Source organism: Martes martes (genome assembly GCF_963455335.1).
Source record: "Martes martes genome assembly, chromosome: 13".
Classification (NCBI taxonomy): domain Eukaryota; kingdom Metazoa; phylum Chordata; class Mammalia; order Carnivora; family Mustelidae; genus Martes; species Martes martes.
Window position 1 is genome coordinate 75,785,179 of NC_137901.1, and position 21,292 is coordinate 75,806,470.

Genomic DNA, 21,292 nt, shown 5'->3' on the forward strand with positions numbered 1-21,292 from the left:
CTGCTGCTGAAAGAGTCAAAACATAAAGACATTCTCCCAGTGACGGGTTCCTCTCCTTGTCCCCCCAATTCTCTGTGTAGGGGAAGGATGATGGACAACTGCCCTTCAACTTCCTAGTCTGTGAAGAGGAAAAATAAGCACATGGGACGGTATATGGGAAACATCCAGAACGTTGTAAGCACTTGGTAAACATGAACAATTGTAATTAGTATTACTGCTACCTGCACTAGTCTGATGTTTCTGTTTTTTTTAAGATTTTATTTATTTAGAGAGAGAGCCTGGATGTGAGCGGGGGAGGGGCAGGGGAGAGGGAGAGAGAATCACGGGCTGACTCTGGGCTGAGGGCAGAGACTGAGGCAGGGTTCTGTCTCACTGAGATCATGACCTGAGCCAAAATTAAGAGTTGTCTACCTGACTGGGCCACCCAGGCGCCCCTCATCTGATGGGTCTTTATGCAATGGTTTATTTAGTGCCTCCTAGGAGCTGGACCCCATGCTTAGTTCTGAGGGTTTAGCAGTGACCCTGACAGGCCACAAGGATGTGCCATCCCAGCTAGGGGCTGAGACATTCATCTCTGATTAGAGTAGAGACATCTGTGTGTGCCTTTGCACAGAGCTCTCCCTTTAGCACCCCGGAATCCTGGAGCTGGGAAGGGAGCAAGGATTGGGATGGAAGAATGAGTAGGAGTACTAATTCCGTCCGGAAGAAGTGAGAGCCACCAAATACAAAGGGACATTGGGATTGTTGAGTTCCCACTGTTGCAGCCGCAGCAAGGGGCAGAAGCTCTTTCAGACAAGTCTTCCACAGCCCCAGGTGATGGTTACATGCATCCAGTTCAGCGGGTAAAATAAGCCCAGGCTTGCCCTTTGAGACTGTGGCTCTGTGGGCCAGGACGCGTGAGCAGTGTTTGGCAAGCTCTGGGAGCCAGGACCCACTGGAGACTCCCTGGCTGCTTGACCAAAATAGGCAGGCAAGGCTGGAAGGATGATGGGGAAATTCAGGAAAAGAGAGCACTGTCCTCTGCTTATGTTTGATTCTAGCTTAGTACTCTAAGCATGGCTCTGGAGCCGGAATGCCTGGGTTTGACTCCTTGCTCCTCCCCTAACCAGCCCTGAAACTTTAGGAAAGCCACTGACCTCTCTGAGGCTCAGTTTCTTTGCCTGCCAAATGGGGATGAGAATTGTACCTACCTCACAGGGTTGCCATGAGGATTAAATGAGGCAGCGCATGCGCGTATACTGGTTATCTTGTTAGATCCGTTCGACAAGCTTACGGGGCAATGCAGTATCTCTGTGACCATTTCACAGATGGGAAAACTGAGTCTCAGAGAATTCTTTAAGGGCAGATGCTGGGTGATAGCCGTCTTTATCTGTCTAGTACCTGTTAAGTCTTTAATAAGTGGTGGTATCACATATTCTAGGTATGTGACCATTGATCGGGTTCATTCAGTAAGCACTGAAAGATCTTGACTCCAAACCTCATGCTCCATGTGAATGACTCAGTGGAATGGGGAATGTCAGGTGGCTAAGAACTATGCTTGTCCATCAAGTGGTGAAGATGCAGGTAAGAATCACAGCTATCGATCGAGCCCTGCGTATGGGCTGGACACTGCGCCAAATGTTACATGCATTCTCATGGGATGCTCAAAGTCACCCTATGAATGAGTGTGATTGTTTACTACCATTTCATAGATGAATAAACTGAGCATAGTAAAGGTTAAAGAGACTGCGAGAGGTCATCCCTTTACCAGAGCTGGGATTCCCACTGGTCTTATTAGACACCAAAGTCTGAGCACCTGGCTATACCATACTGCCCAGAGAAGGTGAACGCCTCATCCAAGGTCATACAACAAGCCACAGTGCCCTAAGGCAGGACTAGGACTAGGCTGCCTTTCCTCAGTCCTGACTTCGCTGCCGCTCAGCCCTCCCTTGTGCAGACTGAAGCCCATATCACTGTGTCTGGAATCCCTTCAAAGCCCCAGGGAAGGACAAAAGGAGGAGCTGGGGTGGGGGTTTCAGCTGTTCCCTTCAGACCCCTGCTGTGGTCGAGTAATTTTCCGGATTGGATCCAATTTCCAGCCAGAGCTGAAATGTGTCAGGCGCTCGGCAGCAACAAGCCAAGCCTGACTGCATGGGGTGGGAATGGAGAGGGCTGCTGATTTGCCAGTGGCGTACGGTTACCAGCAAATTGTCAGAACATGTCAGCTTCGGAAGGTGGCGTCAATGATGGCTCCATGTCCAGGCCAGTTAGGTGGAATGGAGTGTGGGGGGTGGGGGGCATTCCCCAAAACCCCTTCGATTGTCCCAAGTGGGGACTGGTTGCCTTCCCATCTCAGACACAGAAGGCAGCAAAAGAAATGGGGAAAAAATGTGCATTTGGTGTCTTTGTGGGCTTGTCGCCCGTGGGCTCCTGGAACAGAATGATCGTATGTGCACAGGAGGCAGGATGAGGTCATGGTTAGGAGCAGGGCTTTGGAGGCAGAGCTGGGTTGATGTAGCTGGGCGACTTGAGATTATTTATTTATAAAATAAGAATTTGTTTCTTTTTGTATAGAATAATAACAATAATGCTCATCTTTCTTGTGGACTTGTCAGGTAATCTAAAGGAGTGAGTGAATGCTGATAACAGCCTTCAAAAGGGGCTTAGCACTTTGTAAATGCTCAATACAGAGCAGCTATGAGGGCCTGGGGCCACTTCTGCCCTCTCCCCGCTCCCCTCTTGCTCATCCCTGATCCCCCAGCCCTGGCCATTCAACAGATATTTAACAGTTTCAACAGGATGGCTATTCAGTTTAGTCTCCCAACAGAAGCTCTTTCAGTTGCTGAATTGTAACAGAGCTTTTTTGCTTGCCTAACTAGGTCCTTATGTTCTTCTTGTCCCATTTTCAAGAGCAATAAATGGTGGTGGTAAATCCTTCTTCCACCACTTGTAAGCTGCATGTGACCTTGGGCAAGTGACCTTGGGCAAGTAACTTGCCTCACTACTCAAAATTGACTAGTAGTTCCTCTCCCTAAGGGCTACTGTGAAGGTTACTTATTTATTTATTTTTAAAGATTTATTTATTTATTTTAGAGAGTGGGAGCATAAGCATGTGCACACGTGCAGGGGGCAGAGGGAGAGGGAGAGAGAATTCTCAAGCAGACTTGAATTCTCAAGCAGAGCCCAGTGTGGGGCTGTCTCATGACCCTGACATCATGACCAGAGCTGAAACCAAGAGTCAGCTGCTTAACCAACTGCGCCACCCAGGTGCCCCTGCTGTGAAGTTTAAATGAAGTTTACACTGATTTAACTGTGTGTGTGTGCACGTATAGGTATACACACATGCATATTCATGGGTATGTACATATGTGTTTATGTGCATGGCATATAAGTACATGCAAAGACAGTGCATAGTAGATTGTTCCTACCTAGTGTGGATTGGATCCAATTAGGACAGCAGGCCAAAATCTGTGTCCCTGTGTTTCTCACCCCCTGGGCTGCCCTGTGCATCTGGACAGAGCAAGAATTCACTTAGTCTGAAGTCAACGTTCTGCAATCGTCCCTGAGTACCTGTTGTGTGCTAGACATTGTGCGGGCTCTCCGTGGTGTCTGCAGAGGATTGCCGCTCAGACCTCCCTCTGAGGGAGCTTTGCTGACCTACAGTCTTCCACTGCTGTGTCTGTGAGTCCACCACGATGTGCATGCTAGACTGTGCTTCTCCCCAGGGCTTCCAGTCAAAGACTGAGTGCACAGGATAACAGGGCCCAGCCAGTCCTGCTCAACACGGGACGCTCTGCATTCATTTCCTGAGGCTGCCATAATAAATTGCCACAAACTGGTTGGTGGGTTCAAACAACTGGAATGTATTCCCGTACAATTCTGGAGGTCAGAAGTCTGAAGCTGAGGTGTTGGCTCTACCCCTCGGGAGGCTCCAGGGGAAAAGCCTTTCTTGCCTCTCTGGCTACTGATGGCTGTCGGTGTTCCTTGTGCCCATGTAACTCCATGCTCTGCCTGCATCTCCACATCTCCGTCTCTTCTTTCTGTGTCTGCTCCTCTTCTGTCTGTCTCAAATCTCCCCCTCTCTTTCCCTTATAAGGACACTAGTCATTGGATTTAGGGTCCACCTGGAGATACAGGATAAGCTCCCCCCCACTCCCCACCGATCTCAAGATCCTTAATCACATTTCCAAAGACCCCCCTTTCCAAATAAGATAATGTTCACAGATTCCAGGGATTCAGTGTGGACATTTTGGGGGGGGGCTGTTTTTCAGTCTCCCACACCCTGCAGGGGGCAACTTTTGCTCAAGGACTCCCTATTTTTTTCTGGCTGAGACAGCTTCAGCACAAGCATCTGCTGTTCCAGTCCTTGCTGTCCTTCCTTCTCTGACAGGCATCAGACCTGCAGTTCGGCCAGAAGGCTCTCCTGTCTGCTGTGCTCTCCCTTCCTTCAGACTTGACAGGCATTTCCTTTAATAATTGCACATTGAATCCTTTCTTGGCATCTGCTTCTTGGAAGACCCAAAGCCAAGTGCTTTCTCTTCTACTTCTCATGGGGTCCTGGGACCCCTTTGCCCAGAGAGAGAGAGAGATTACTAGAATGGCATCTTAGCTTGTTGGCTCATTGATTTGGTGACCATGTGGGATACAGTCAAGATCAAAGGTTTGAGTCCCACCTGGGTATGTTAACTTAGTCTGGTTCTTTGGCCGTGGTGTCTGCACCCTCTTGTAGTGGACATTTATACCTTTGTCTGACTAGCATTCTTCTTCTCCAGACGGATTTTCCTGGGGGCTTCTGGTCCTCCTCCTCCTCCCTGACTCCACCCACTGACATGGAGTTGATGAAGGGGAGGGCATCTTCTTCCATCCTCAGCTGATGATTGGTCTGGGAGTGGGCACATGACCCAAGCCAGAGAATCAGAGCCCCCCCCTTGGAACCAGAGCAGGAAAGGATGAGAAGACTCTAGTCCTCCACGGTTCACAGCGACAGAGGCTGTGCACCCAGGAGCTGCTGGAGTGGCCTGCTGTGATCGTGAGGAGACTGCTAGCCCAAAAGAATTCAGTTGTCAGTGAAGAGGCAGTCAGAGATGAAAGGGTGAGAGAGAGAGAAGAGAGACTGGAGCACTGAGCCACTCCTGTGCTTTTGGTCAGTATCATGAAGGCAGCCCCACCCCTGCCCTTCCCACCAGAGGGACATATGGCCCAGTTAATTCCCTTTTAGCTTACACTGGTTTTATCACTTGCTTCCTGAGGAGGCCCTGACCAGTATAATCTCCTTAGGAATTCCTGTCTTTGACCCCTCAAAGGAGGAGGTGAGAGTATGGGTTTCTGAAGAACAGATTTATTGAGATACAATGGATTACAATGACTTGCTCATATTTAAGGTGTACGATTTCATGAATTTTGACACATTTATACCCACAAATCCATCACCACCACCAAGATAGTGAGCCTATCCCTCACCCCCAAAAGTGTCTTTGTGCTTCTTTGTCCTCTCTCTCTGCCCTCCCCAAGGAAGGCTCCCACTTCCTCCCAAGGAACCACCTGGTTTGCTTTTTGCCACTGTTGACTGATTTGCATTTTCTAGAACACTGTGTAAATAGAATGATACGGTATGTGCTTCTTTTGTTTGCCTTCTTTCGCCCCGCGTCATTATTTGAGATTCATCCATGCTGGTGTGTGCAGTAACGCCAACACTCTTTCACAGGGTTTATTTTTGTGAGGCTCAAATGAAGTCAATAGGCATGAAAAATACTTTTTAAATAAGAAAGGCACATAGTTGCTACATGGGATAATTCTTAAGCTACCTCCTGCCTACAATATCTTTCCCCCTTCCCACTTCTTCCCCTGGTGAACCCCTTTTCATCACCTCCCCGGGGATACTCACCCCCAACTATTGTGAGTATTGGCAGCTGATAGCTCACAGCTACCCCCTGCGCCACTGAATTGGCTTTGTTGGTTGAGAGCTGCTTCCCCTGGGAGGTTGCCCTCTTCCCACAGAGGCAGCTGGCAGCCAATGACTAACTGATCAAGGTGGGACAAAGGCTGTGGTTCAGCTCACGCTCTCAGGCTCCCTGTGGGATGAGTGTGAAGCTAGAACCCAGCTGAGGCCACATCTTTGCTTAGCTCCCCTGCAGCCTGCCCTATGCTGCCTCCATCGCTGCCTTTACTTCCTTAAGAAATCCCTTGCACAAATGCCTGGCTCAGGGTCTGCTTCTAAAGCGTCCACCCTAGGACAGTTGGGACTAGAAGTGGCCCTAGGAAACCAGTGCTAAGCTTGGGATTCTGGACTTGGAGCACTTGCTGCCTTAAGGGAAAGGAGGAACCCATTACTGGGGGTAGCTGGAGTAATGATGGTTTCTGTCTTGGTGTCTAGCAGGATAGTTGCTCAGATGTACCTGTGGTGACCTAGGATGGGTTATAGCAGGAGGTGTGATAATGTGTGACATGTCTCTGGCATTTGAAAGACATGGGGGAGGAGCGCCTAGCTGGCTCAGTCGGTAGAACATGTGTCTCTTGATCTCAGGGTTGTGAGTTAGAGCCCCATTGGGTGTAGAGATTACTAAAGATAAAATCTTTTAAAAAAAAAGACATAGGGGAAAATAATAACTCTAAGAATTATAAAGGTGAGTGGCTGTTGATAAGTTCCCTTGAATCACTGGATTCATGGAACAGAAAAAACGATAGGCTCTGATCTATTAATTGTAATTTAAAGCCAAGTGTGAGAGTCTGAGAAGTTCCTTAGGAACATTTAAAGGGACTGAGCTGAAGACCAGGCAAAAGACTCACCTGTGAAAGTTATGAACCTCAGAGAAGGATGACCTCTCAGCTTGGCAGGTCTGCTGTGTCAGAGTCAGTGTCCTGACTGGGGGGATGGGGATCTGGGATGAGGATATTTGGGAAGATGCACCAGAAAGCCTCAGATCCCCCAATCTTCCTGAGCCCTCCGAGCCTCCAGAAACAGCCACCTCCCCTTGTTAGAAGACATCAGCTTCCCTTTGCTTGAAAATTATGTAGAACTCAAGCAAGACCGCTTTCTACAGGATAATGTGTTCCCTTGCCAACATATGCCTCTCCTCCCCGTTTGGACATCAGACTCATAAGAAGGGTTGAGTACCAGCATGGCTTTACCATAAACGTGCTGGATCTGCCTAAGGAAGGAGAGATAAGAAACTCCAAAGGACTTGCAGAACCTGGAATTGGGAGGGTGTGGTTTAGCGTGGCTCCTGAGGGTGCTGCACCGAAGGGGCAGGATGGAGAGTCTGTTGGTATGGGCACTCTTCCTGTCTGGTTAAATAGAATCTAACTTCCTGTTAAATGCCTCAGGTGCTATTACTGATTTGCTGATGGGAGGCTTAGAAAACTGGCTTACGTTGAGTAAAATAGAGATGGCGGACTAGAGGAAGGGATTGGGAGGCTCAGAGAAGTGGATATGCTAGAGGGGATCTATTACTTAAGATCCAAAAATCACCAGAAAAATCAGAAAATCACTGAGATTCCAGAAAAGGCCACAAAAGGCCTGATGGACCCTCTTTTTACCAAAGCTGTAAGGAACATGCTGATGAGGGAGCACCTTGTCATTGGGAAGCTCTGTGATGGGGGCCTCCTCTGAGAATGGGGCTGGCAGAGATGCTCCCTCAGAACTGGCATCCTGGTAACAATAGGAATTATGGGATTTGGGTGTGGCAGAGGCCACTTGGCAGCATTTAACCATCAGAAGCAAGGAGGGCACAATGACCGTCATGGGCAACAAGCCAGAATGGCAGCCTGGAGGGCTTGATCTGTTGGGGTCTGTGGAGATGGCTGATGGAGCAGTCATCTGTCCTGGGCAGGCAGGACAGATAGGCAGCCAATAAGTGTGTTGCTATATATTCATAATCAAAGATGATCAAGAATGGATGAGCAGAAGACTAAAGTCAGTTATCCCCAACAAAGACCGTGGTCCTCATTTCTACACTTGAAGCTGGTTCCCAAACAAGTTCCCATAGACTGAGAGAGAGGACACAGTCTCTGTGAGAAAGGACATTGCAACATCACAATAGGGATTTACCTAGTTCCTCCCCAGAAGAATGACCTATGGCCATTTACTCAGGTATGTGTATACTGGGATAGTAGGAACAATAATGGCCTCCTCCAAACTACCCCCACCAAGGATGTCCAGGCCGTAATCCCTGGACCCTAGGAATACATTACATTACATTAAAAAAGGGACTTTTAAGATGTAATTAAGATTCCAGATTTTAAGATGGGGAGATTATCCTGGATTATCCAAGTGGGTCCAAAATAATCACATAAACCCTGGAAAGCAGAAAGCTTCCTCTAGCTGGCTGCAAGGGAGAAGGCAGAGGGATTCAAAGCATGTGGCCCCCTTCCACCATTGCTAGAAAGGAGCCACATGAAAGCATTTAAAAAAATAAATAAAAGTGGCCTCCAGGGGTGAGGCCTGACATCCAGCAAATAAATAGGACCTCAGTCGTACAACCACAAAGAACTGAGTTTGGTCCAAAACGTGAATCAATTTGGAAGCAGATTCATTCCCAGAGCCTCCAGAAAAAGATCTGGCCCACCCAACACCTTGATTTTACCCTTAAAAGACTCTAAGCAGAGGACCTGTTGAGTCATACCACACCCAGACTTCGGGGCTACAGAACTGTAAGAATAAGAGGATGTCATTCCAAGCCATCAAGTTTGTGGTAATGTGTTATGGCAGTGTTTAATTAATACAGAGCATTAATACAGGTCTGTTGAGGGTTGCTGGATAGAGGATATGAGTTGACGCTGATGTGCAAAGACCAACAGCATTGCTGTGCCTCCCGTGTTGGAGTGGTGGCATATGAAGGCCAGGTAATACATGGATTCCTCTACTGGCTTCATCTCCTAGGGTTTGTATGGGTGATGGACTGAGGCAATGGCTTCCAGACCATCAGTGGGTCGTCCCTAGTTCCAAAAGTACAATGGGAATGAATGTACTTAATTGTTGGCATAACTGTCACATTCATGTGGGTTTTTTGACCAGTGAAATAAGAGTGATTGTAGTAGGAAAGGCCAGGGGAAGGCCCCTGAAACTGCTCTCTCCGAGCCAAGAGAATAAGTAAAAAATATTCCAATCTAGGGGGAAGATGGCAATAAATACCACCCCCCGTGGGTTCGTAGAAAGCACAAGTGTTGGTCTGAACAATTCTTTTCTAACTAGTTAGTCTGGGTCCTGCAAAGACCAGGCAGTCACAGTCGATGACAGTGGATAATCTCAAATGCAGTCAAGTGGTGGCCCCAATCTTATTGCTGGGCTGGTCGCAGGATCTTTGCTGGAGGAGAATATCGCAGGCTCTGCTGTGAAGACATCCAGCTACTGATCCAGTGAATGCCTCCTTTTCAACGCCTGTTGGGAATGAGGATTCGAAGCAGTCTCCACAACCGTGGGACAGATAGGGTGGGACAGATAAATTCCTTTCGCTGGGGCTACCTTAAGTCTCCAATTCACTGCCTCAGTATAGTCCAAAGGAACTTGGAAGCCCTAGAAATTCTGCAGAATGCCCCATAGGTCTACGACATTGATGAATTTGTGTTGTTAGTTCATCCGATCTGATGAACAAAAAGTGGTAAGTACCCTGGATGCCTTGGCAAGACAAATTTGTTCCAGAAGGTGGGAGAGAAAGCCTATTAAAATTCAGGAGCTTTCCATATCAGTGAAGCTTTCAGGGGTCCAGTGATTCAAGACAGGCCAGTACACTCCCTCGTAAGTTGAGGACAAGTTATTGCACTTTGCCTCTTCTACTGCTGAAAAAGGAACACAGTGCCTGGTGGGCCTCTTTGGGTATTTGAAGACAGGGTATTCTGCACTTGAAAATAATTCTCTGGCACCATTATTGCATGATATAGAAGGGTGCTAGTTTTTTAGGGGAGCCCAAGGCAAGAAAGGGCTCTGGAGTTCACCCAAGCTGCTGTATGGGCAGCTCTGCTGAGTGAGCCATAGAATCTGGCAGATATCATTGAACTACAGGCATCTTTGGTAGAGAAGGATGCTGGAGTATGGAGCGAGGCCTTGGGATCAGTAGTGAGTTGATTGGACCCCTCAAAAAAATATGCTGCAGTCCTAACCCCTGGTACCTGTGAATGCAACCTTATTTGGAGATAGGAACTTTGCAGATGTCGTCAAGTTAAAATGAGGTCAGACTGGACGAGGGTGTACCTTAAATCCAATGACGCGTGTCCCTATAAGGAGAGGCATATTTGGAGGCACCCTCACAAACACACAGAGAGAGAATACCATGTGAAGGCAGGGGCAGAGACTGGAAGGGTGCATCTCCAAGCCTAGGAATACCAAGGAATACTAGCAACCACCAGAAACGGGGAGACACATAGGAATGGCTTTTCTCTCAGAGCCTCTAGAAGGAACCACCTGTACTGACACCTTGATTTTGGTTTCCCAGCTTCCAGAACAGTGAGAGAGTACATTTCTGCTGTTTGAAGTCCCCAGTTTACAGTGCTTTGTTACAACAGCCCTTGGAAACAAATACACCATCTAAAATCTAGAACTGTACCCCATCTAAAACATAGAAACGTACACCATTTGCAAAGCAGTGCCTGGCTTGCTGCTGGGCTCTGGTGACAATGGAGTGTCTGGCCACATGATACCAAATGACCATGCAATCAGAAGCTGCTACTCTCATCACAGACTGGGTACTGTCAGATCCACAAGGGCCCAAGGTTAGGTGGACCCAGCAGCAGTTCACCATAAAGTGGAGGTTGTACATACTGGATTGGGCTTGCACAGGTCCAGGGAACACAAGCTGCATAAGCATGTGGCCAGGACTCCCATTTATCCAAGACTGTTGTACCAGCACTTGTCCCTCATCTCTTTTCTGTGACCACATGGAGATCTTCCAGCTTATGGAAGAGGAATAAGCTTAGTCTACTAATGGGCTCACCTTGTCTGTGTGTGCAAGCCAAAAATGGATAGTTGGCAGCATTACAGCCATTTTCAGGGTTGGTTCTAAAAGGCTGGTGAGAGGAAGTCCTCCCAGTGGGCAATCTTCAGGCATGCATTGTGCCATTCACTCTGGCCTAAGTGGAAAGTATACACGGGATCATAGAAAATGATGAATAATTTGGTCGATTGGTCAAGGGCCCAGGAGGAGAAATTTTGGAAAATGTGGTAAAGAGTTTTATGAATAAGGCATGTAGATAGATGTGAGAGTGGGCACAAGGCATGAGGGTTCTTCTATTGTATGTTCATGTTAACCATTCCAAGAGAGACACTAAAAAAATCATATGGGCAGGGTGACTCAGTCAGAAGATGTGAGCCCACCTCAATCCCTGGCCAGCCTAATGCTGGCGCAGTGGAGTTGTCATGGTGGAAGAGATAGGGATTGCACATGGACCGAATAGCATGGATTCCTCTTGCCAGGGCTGATCTAGTTCCTGCTGCTGCGCAGTCTCTGACCTGTCCACAATAGAGAATGATGCTATGTCCCCAGTATCATATCATCCCTTTAGGACATAAACCACATCACCTTGTAACAAAGTGATTATATCAGACCCTTACACCATGGACGTCATGGTTGGAATTGACATATATTCTAGGTATGTGTTTGCCTTCCCTGCTCTCAGGACCTCAGCCTGCTAGCAGCACTATTTAAGGATTCATAGACATGTACCATTATGGGATACTCCAAAATACAACTTTGGGTAAAATGATGCAGCAGTGGGCACAGGATCCACTGATCTTACTTACTCTACACGACCCGGCATGGTTGTTATCTCTTGGAGCAGTGGAATGGCTATGGAAGCCATAGCTGGTATGTCAGTGTGGAGATGACACCCAACAATGTTGTTACACTATCATTAGGATGCAGAATATTCCTTAAATCAATGGCCATTATATATTTTTATGTCACTAAGAGGTAGACTATATGGGTCTAGAATCAAGAGGTAAAAATAGGAATTGCCTTACCCTCTATAACTCCCAGTGATCTACTTGGAGGATTTGTGCATTTGTTCTTGGGAACTGTGACTCTAGAGGTCCTAGTTTCTAGAAGTGGTCCGCTTCCATCAGGGGACACAATAAGAGTCACAGTAAACATAAACTAATGCCTGCCACCTGGGCATTTTGAGCTGACCAGAAGGCAAAATCACATGCCAGCAGAAGTAATTGACCCGATCACTATGGGGTGGTAGGCCTGCAGCTACATAGTGAAGCACATTCTTGTTGCTCGGAGGGATCACCTAGGGTTGTCTTTTGATGTCCTCATGCCTAACTGTAATTGAAAATGGGCAGTCAGCAACCACTGCCTGCTAAGGGCTTGGTAACCAGGGGTTCGGACTCTTCAGGATGAGAGTCTGTATCACCCCATTAGGTTGGCCACTTGGCCCAGCAAAAGTGCTAACAGGGATGGACAACCTAGAATGAGGGGTGGAGGAGAGAGACGATGAGTCTTAGCTTGGCCTCAAGGTCAGCTTTGGTAATGGGGGCTCTAGTTCATCCTACTAATCTTCCTTTTGTTAAAATTTCTCCCGAATTGTGACTACCAGAGTTCTGTAGAGGCTATCCCCACATGGAATGAATTTAATGTGACAAGCAATGAATTGGAGCAGTTCAAAGGGGTGGACTGTAATAGGCAGCGTTGCTCTCTATCTCAGATCCTTTTAATGGGCTGGTGGACCCATCTTCCAGGTGTTGTGAGTGCTGGTTGCACGGCTTATGGCTGCCTCATTCTCTGGCAAATTGACTCCAGCCAACAGGAACCCCTTTGTCACCTAGGAACAGCTGCCAGCTGATAGACTGACACTGGGAAATAAAATCCAGGCTCCTTGCCTCTAGGTGGGACCATTTCTATGACATAATTCATGCTCCAGAGTGCCCTATGCAATCAGGCCAACATATGGAGGTCAGCCTTATAGCTGATACCACATCCTTACTTAGTTTTTATCCCTACCCTGCCTCCCTCTCCCCCTTTCTCCTGACACTCAAAAAATCATTTGTATAAAAATGACGCCATAAAGCAAAAAGGGGTTCCTGGGTGACTCAGTTGATTAAACATTTGACTCTTGATTTCAGCTCAGGTCATGATCTCACGGTCATGGGACTGAGCCCCACGTGGGACTCTGAGCTGAGCGTGGAGCCTGTTTGGGATTCTCTCTCTCCTTCTCCCTCTGCCCCTCTCTGCTCATGCCTCTCCCTCCCTCTCAATCTCTCTCTCTCTCAAAAAAAAAAAAAAAGGCAGAAGAAATCTGGGAATTAGTCTAACCAGAGACATGAAATATCATGATCACATCAGGTAATTTTTTAGTATTATCAAAGAATTCCTTATCTCATATAACTTGTTAAAATCATCAAATACCCAGTCCATGTGAAAAATTTCCCAATTATTATAATTCTTATTATATAGTTGACTTGTTTGGATCTGTATTAGGTTTTTTTTAATTGCTGCTATAACAAATCATGATAAAGTTGGTGGTTTACCAGTATAAATTAATTATCTCATCCTTCCAGAGGTCAGAAGTTGGATATGGATCTCACAGGGCTAAAATCAAGGCCTTGGCAGAGCTGTACTCCTTTCTGGAGGCTCTAGGGAAAAATCTGTTTCTTTGCCTATTTCTATAACCTTTCTCCTGTTGTCACATCTCATTCTGACTATAGCCCGAAAAGATGCCCCTTTCAAAGATGCATGATTAGATTGGACCCAACTGTGTAAGCCAGAATACTCTCCATCTCAAAGGCTTTAGCCCTAATCACATCTGCAAAGTCTCTTGCCATATAAGGTAATATATTCACAGGACACAGGGATCAGGAAATGGACATCTTTGTAGCCCACTGCAGGGTCCAAATAAAGTCCATATATTGTGGTTGGTTGATATATCTCTTAAATCATTTTAAATCCATAGATCTCTCTGCTATAACTTTTTTTCTTTTATCCTTGCAGTTTATTATTGAAGAAATGCAGTTCTTTTCCTGTGGGCTTCTCCCAGTCTTGATTTTGCTGTACTTTCACAGTTCTTTAAAGTATCCTTCTGCTCTCTGTTTCCTCTGTGCATTGGTGGTTGGATCTAGAGGCTTTATCAGATTTATGTTCATTTCTTTTTGTAAGACCACCTCATAGCAGTTAGGGGTTTGTGTGTATGTGTATGTGTGTAAGAGAGAAATAGAATATAGTCGTTATTGGTGCTCAGTACCTAAATATGCTAATTCTATAGGGGTTGCAAAAGAGTGATATTCTAATTCTATAATTCTGTGCTCATTTATTATCTGGAATGTATCTATAGAGTATCATTTGCTATTTGACAAGCATGAGGTGTAGTTCTTTTAGGACAAGTAGGATGGATGCTTACTTCTTTCTTTTGATTTTCTGTTTCCACAATGGATAGTTTGTTCACTAGTATTTTCCGTCCATGACCAGTGAGTTTCCTTTTGAATATCATTATGAAGTCAAAGATTTAGGCATATTTGATGTCACAGCTACATCTACATTCTGGTTTTAGAACAGGGGCACCCGCATTTCCTGTCACTAAGCATCCTGCTACTTCGTCCCCCAATATTTTGCTCACTAAACCCACTGCATCTATAAGAATTAATTAGTTGCCCAAATTGTGATAAATTAAGGCCATAAGCAAGAGTCGAATAAGGTCATGGTCAGACAGCGAGTGCCGATGTGACTCTATGGAGTTGCTAGCATTCCAGCCAAAACCAGAGATTCATTCATCAACCTGCTCTTATTCCGTGCCGTTAGCCTCTCTATATTGGCAAAAGCTTGAATACTCTTGCTCCCACTGTTTGCCCCAAGAATCCGTTGTTTCAAACCATCAACTTCATCTTAGCAGCCAGCCTTACTGAGTTCTTACTATGATAGGCTGTGCGCTAAGTACTTGATGTTATGACTCATTTAATTGTTACAATCACCCGAAGAGGTAGGCATTATTACAACTATCTCCATTTTGTGGATGAGAAAATTGAGTCACCGAGAGGTTAGGTGACTAGACTGAGGTCACACAGCTGGAAAGGGACAGAGCTGAGACTGATAGCCGTGGGCCCAGATCCCCCGGGGCAATTATTGGCCAAATAGTAGCACGGTCCTCTAGAGGAAGCGTGGACCCTTTGGTTCACCGCAACGCCTGGAAGTCCTCATTCAGTGCTCTTACTTGCCTTGCCTCTGCTGGCATTTGAGTTTGAGATCTCTGACATGCCTCGCCGCCCCTTCACAAGTCTTGCGATACTAGGGAGCTTTAATTGGGTTGCTAATAAGAATGGATGCCTCATCTGAACCTGTCCAGGGAATAGAGTTTTATTTGTCCTGGATCCCATGCTGGGCTGGATTTATAAACGCAGAATCCCAATGCCAGATTTAGCAGAGTGAATTATTTTGTTTCCCAAATGTAGGGCACAGTGTCTAATTTGAGCTGTAACTTAGTAACTTGTGTGTGCAATTACCCAGCGAGGTGATGGGTGATGGACATATTCAAGATTGGATCTGGAGCACTGGACCAAATAATTTCCTCTTTTCTTTCTCCTGCCACAAGAAACAGTTTTCTGTTTGTTGACTCTCGAGTGTCTTGGGAGTTTCAGCTCTTCCTCTCGTCCCTAGAGACAACATTGGGGGTGTGGCTCAAAGACCAGCCAGCTGGCAAGAGACTACGAAACCTAAGCCCTGCACCACAGCTGTTTGCTGTGTGATTTGGCATCATTTCCCAAGGTTCTCTGGGCCTGTCTTCTTAGTTACATACAGAGCCAGAATTGTTTTCCGTATCAAAGACTTTTGGTCCTAGGCAATCAGTGGTGGCTCTGGGACTAGGTAGATTTCATTTCCATACAAGTTATGGTGACTGCTTTTAATCACGCACTCACTACCTGCAAAGCATTGTATGTACATTATCTCATTTAGAACACACCGCAGTATAATGCACACAAACTGAGGCTCTGAGGAATTAAGTGGGTTTGTCCACAGTCACACAGCTGGTAAGCAGCAGAGCTGGTCAAAACCCACTAAAGCAGATTCACTGAGAGGCCAAGGACTTCCCACTAGAAGGCTGGACTACAGGATCAATCTAGCAGGGAGGGAGCTGGTTAGTAAAATCCCCTCTCCTTCTCACATGCTATGAGTTCAAGTCCCAGGGGCAATGGAAGGAAAGCCTTTTTGGATACTCTACTGCTTTGTTAGTAAGCTCTGGCTTATGAAATACTAGACACCATTTCATCAAGCTCCTGGCTAGCTTGGGCAAAAACTCATTGATATGAAGAACTCATAGAACCAAGCAATAGGGGAGCCACAGTTTCCAGGAATGAAAAGAGCTTTGACAGGGCACCGGGGTGGCTCAGTCGGTTGAGAGTCTGACGTGGTGTCGGCTCTGGTCGTGATCTTAGGCTCATGACATTGAACCCCGAGTTGGGCTCTGTGCTCAGCGGGGAGTCTGCTTCTCTCCCTCTTTGCCCGCCCCTGTCCCTGCTTGAAAACACGCTCTCTTTCTTTCTCTCTGTCTCAAATAAAAATAAATACATCTTTTAAAAAATATGAAAAAAAGAAAGGAGCTTTGGCATCCAGGGGATCCAGGCAGCTGCAGAAACCAGTATGGGCTTGGTGGTAATTATGTATCAGCTCCAGCTTCCTCCAGTGTGCCTTCACAGAGCTTTGGATTCCGATCCCTAGGACAGAGCTGACTGGTCCAGATAGGGTCGCACGTGTGCCCCTCAGCCAAGAGAAGAGAGCACACTTTGATCTACAGCTCCCAAAGAACTGCATTCACTGGGGATGGGGTGGGAAGAGGTCCCTGTATGAAAATGAAGATGCAGGGGTGCCTGGGTGGCAGTCGGTTAAGCATCCAGCTCATGATATCAGTTCAGGTCATGATCCGGGTCATGAGATCGAGCCCGACGTCGGGCTCCAAGCTCGCTGTGGGGTCTGCTTGAGATTCTCTCTCTTCCTCTGCCTCTTCTGTCCCCCCACCCCACGAACTTTCTCACTCACTCTCAAAATAAATAAATAAAATCTTTTTTTAGAGAATGAAGATCCTGGTAGTAGATGAAGAGGAAAGGTGCCACCTGGGCAAAACCCATCAGAGGTCCACCATAGAGCCTTCCTGGGATGGACAGGATGCCCTGGGGGTCTGGAGCCGCTCTTTTAGGAGCTTGGAGAGTGATTGCTGATTCTCCCCATCAGCAGAATGACCACGTTGGAGTACACAGACTCTGTCCCGTCCGCCACTCTTGACACTAAGGCCCTCTGGCTCCTTCATGGAATGCTCCCTGCCCCACCGAGGAGTCCTGGTTTTCTAGACTTCTGCCTCAGTGCAGTCCTGGGAAATAGAGCTACAGCTGTCACCTAGAACTTCCCCTCTCCCTCTGTTTCCTAAACAGCTCGATGAGATGCAGGAAGAGGATCTTTCACATGGGACGTTTAGTGCCTGTAATGACATGCCCGTAGAAATCCTCTTCCCACTTCCCCTCCATTATTAAGTACCCATCTTAATCCTTGTCAGGCTCTGTTATGCATGGATAATAAAGAGACATTGGGATTCTACAGTGATGATGTTGATGAGCCCGGGAGAGTGGCTTCTGGAATCAGGCTGGGCTGGCAACTGCCTTTTGGCCTCATCACCCCTCTCTTGTGTTGGCTGCCTCTCTGCTGGGTCCTTTGGCCCTTTGTACCTTCCCCTGAGCAGCCAGAGCTCAGGCTATAAGCCAACTATGCTCTTCCTCAAGCTGCAAGTTGGGAATGCCTCAGGGAGCTTAAAATACTGAGATCTGGGGTCCCTGCCCCAGAGATTTCAATTTCATTGGTCTGTTGTCGGCTTGGGGGCATTGATATGTTTAAAAGTCCCCTCAAGTAATTCTAATGTGCAGCCAGAAATGAAAACCCCTGATAGGTTATGGGTTAGCACTTGAGGCTACTGGGTACCCCTTCCACATAGTAAGATGGAAGATTCTGGGAGAGAAGCCTAGTCTTGGGCCTTTGGAAGATCTTCACAGTGCCCTATGCATGTAGAGCTCAGAGATAGCCTGGGGTTCAAATCTGGGATCTTCCTCTCACTAGCTATGTATCTTTGGGCAAATGTCTTAAACTCCCTGCGGTGTAACTTCTTCATCTACAAAGTCAGGTTCTTAATAGACCCTCCCTTATGAGGGTGCCATTAGGATGAAAGCAACTAAGGACTATTAAGCACTTGGCATGAATCCTGGTACAGAATAAGCCTCCAATAAATGTGAGTTGTGATCGATGTTATCAGGAATATTATCCAGCATTTCCAATTTTTTTTATCCGAATATTCAGATCCTTGGTGCATCACTCTGAACAAGATAACCTCTTGAGGGAGACTGAATTTATGATATGCAGCAAAATCTCTCGGGCCTCACTCCCTGAAGTGGGATCTGGGCAACAGCCGCGTCTGTATCACCCCAGAAATTGTAAACCCAACTCTGCATTTTTAACATGGTCCCCAGGTAACCTGCCTGTACAGTAAAGTTTGAGAAGGCTTAGACAAGGCCAGGGTGAGTCTAGGGCCCCCAGTGAGGGTGATCGTCCTCTGTAGCCTTAAACCAGGGCATTTTGTGGTAACATTTTAGCAACTGCTATAGGGAGATATTTCTGATCCAAGGAACCTCAAAAATCATTCTGTAGGATGGCCAGAATGCTCATGTTAACTTCTCTTTGGGACTACACCATTGCCATCCTTAAAGCCCCCAAAATACCTCTAGGTGATAGTTATTATTACTACTTTCACTGACCATACAAAGAAATTGAGACTCAGGCAAAAGAACTTGCCCGAGGTCACAAAGCTTTAACAGGGCAGCCTTTGAAGCCTGCTGCAGGGCTCTGGCATTCCCTCCTCTGGCTTCAGCTAACTTGGAATCAGGAAGTAAGCTCCAGATAATTCCCTGTTCCCACCCTAGGGGAAGCGGAACGTGGCTACTCTGCATTCCCTCCTCCCTTCTGCACTCTTTCCAGCTGGAGTGGGAACATGCCAATTAGAGGCACTCCCAGCGGTTGTTGCTCCAATGTTGTACAGAAATGGCTTGATTATGATGATCTTCTCTCCTCCCCGTAAAGCTAATAGACATTCACATTCAGGCTTGATCTTCACGAGTGTGCAGGCTGAGTGGGTGTGAGAGCTGACAAGAGCAGAGCGGAGATGGTACAGAAGTGCTCCCCAAAGCCCGAGTGCAGTCATGTCTCCACCAATCTTTAAGCAAAGAATAAAAACCTCAGGCCATTTCAGCAGAAGGCCTAAAGAGGCCTTTAAAGTACACGGAGTATATATAATGAGTGGTCCCAACTCCTTCAGAGGGGGCTAACATTATAAGCAGAACCCGTACGAGATGAAAACAGTGGAAGAGACTGAAAAAAGAAACAACCCAAAAAACTATGCCAAGGAGATGGGGGCCATGAGGAGCAGTGCACTGTTCCTTGCTGTTAGGGGAAGCACATGATCCTGAGCAGGGCAGTGAAGTAGATGAACCTTGATGACGAAGAGGTTGGTGACGCTGGTTAGTTCATATTGAGGGCTACTCTGTGCTGGGCGTCATGTGAGCTCTTGCGTTCTCTAGACCTGGACCTTCCAATGTGGCAGGCATTAGCTGCATGTGACTCTTTAAATTTAGGATTATATTAACTAAAATTAAAATGAAGTTCTGCAATCACACTGGTCACATTTCAAGTTTTCATAGCCACGTGTGGCTAGTGGCTACCATATTGGACAGTGAAGAAATAGCATGTTCTCACCATTGTAGGATGTTCTGTTGGACAGTGAATGTTTAGACCCTGTCCACTCAAAGTGTGGACCATCACTATCAACTAGGAAATATTTTCTATTAGAAAGAATCTCAGCTCCTTCTTTTTTTTTTTTTTAAAGATTTTTACTTATTTTTTTGGCAGAGATAGAAATCACAAGTAGGCAGAGAAGCAGGCAGAGAGAAGAGGGGAAGCAGGCTCCCCGCTGAGCAGAGAGCCCGATGCGGGGCTCGATCCCAGGACCCTGAGATCATGACCTGAGCCGAAGGCAGAGGCTTAACCCACTGAGCCACCCAGGCGCCCCTCTCAGCTCCTTCTATAGCTCTACTGAATCACCCATTTGGGAAGATTTTGGACATTATTTTAAAAAAAGATTTTGGACATTATTTCATCAAATATATAGATTTCCCCCCCCCCCTTAATCTCTCTTTCTTTTCCTTTCAGGATTCCACTTATCCTTATTTTAGATCTTTTCATGTTGTTCCACAGGCCCCTGAGGCTTTGTTCATTTTCTTTCTTTTTTCCCACTTCTTAAGAACAGATAATATCTGTTGATTTATCTTCAGATTCACTGACTTTTGTGTGTATTCTAGTTTTTAAATTTCCTTTTGGTTCTTCCTCATATTTTCTACTTCTCCACTGAGATCCCCCAACTTTTCATTCATTATGAGCATATTTTTCTTTACATGAGAGTACACAGTTATAATAATTACTTTAAATCCTTGTCACATCGTTCCCACATGTGGGTCATCTCAGGGCTGTTTTTATTGATTATTTCTTTCCTTAAAAATGGGTCACATCTTCCTGGCTCTCTGCCTGTCAAATCATTTTTTATTTTATCCAATGCTGTGGATATTTTGTTGTAGAGATTGTTGGATTCTGTTATATTGTTCCAAAGAGTATTGGTGGCTTTTTTTTTTAAGCAGGTAATTAAGTGTGTTACACTGTAAACTATGTCATCTGTGTGGGCAGCAGTTGAAATCTTAGTTGAGGTCTTTAATCTTTAGCTATAAGCTACTAACAGTCTTGTGCATGTATAGTCTGGGGGTCTGCTAGAGATTTTAACTGAGCCTATGCTCAGAACTTGGGGTCCTCCTTCTCTGCTCTCTTTTTTCTAGGATTGTCCCTCATTATGATTATGGCTGCTTTGTGCTGCATCTGCCAGTTCCTCAGGTCAGAAAGCTGACAAGATTTCTCTGAGAGTTTTAGCTGCCCTGCACTGGACCACAGCTGTGGCCTGCCTTCAGACAAGAATAACAAAAATTAGAAACTCATCCAATGCTAGTCCCCTTTCCCCCAAGATTTGACTTCCTTCTGAAATCTACCTGTTTTCCCCCCCACTCCCTAGAGACCTAAGGTTATTGCCTCTTGTATTTGATTTAGAGTTTATAGTTGTTATTTGTGGCATGGTTAGTCTGTTAGGATCTAGCTCTGCCATACCAAAATTAGAGCCCTGGGCTTATTGAATGAGAATCTTCATTTAACAAGATCCCCAAATGATTCAGGTGCAGTTGAAAAACACTACTCTACACCCCCAGAGAGGAAGGAACTTCTCTCTCTTACTTTATGGATGAGGAAACTGAGGCTTAAGAAAGTTTCTT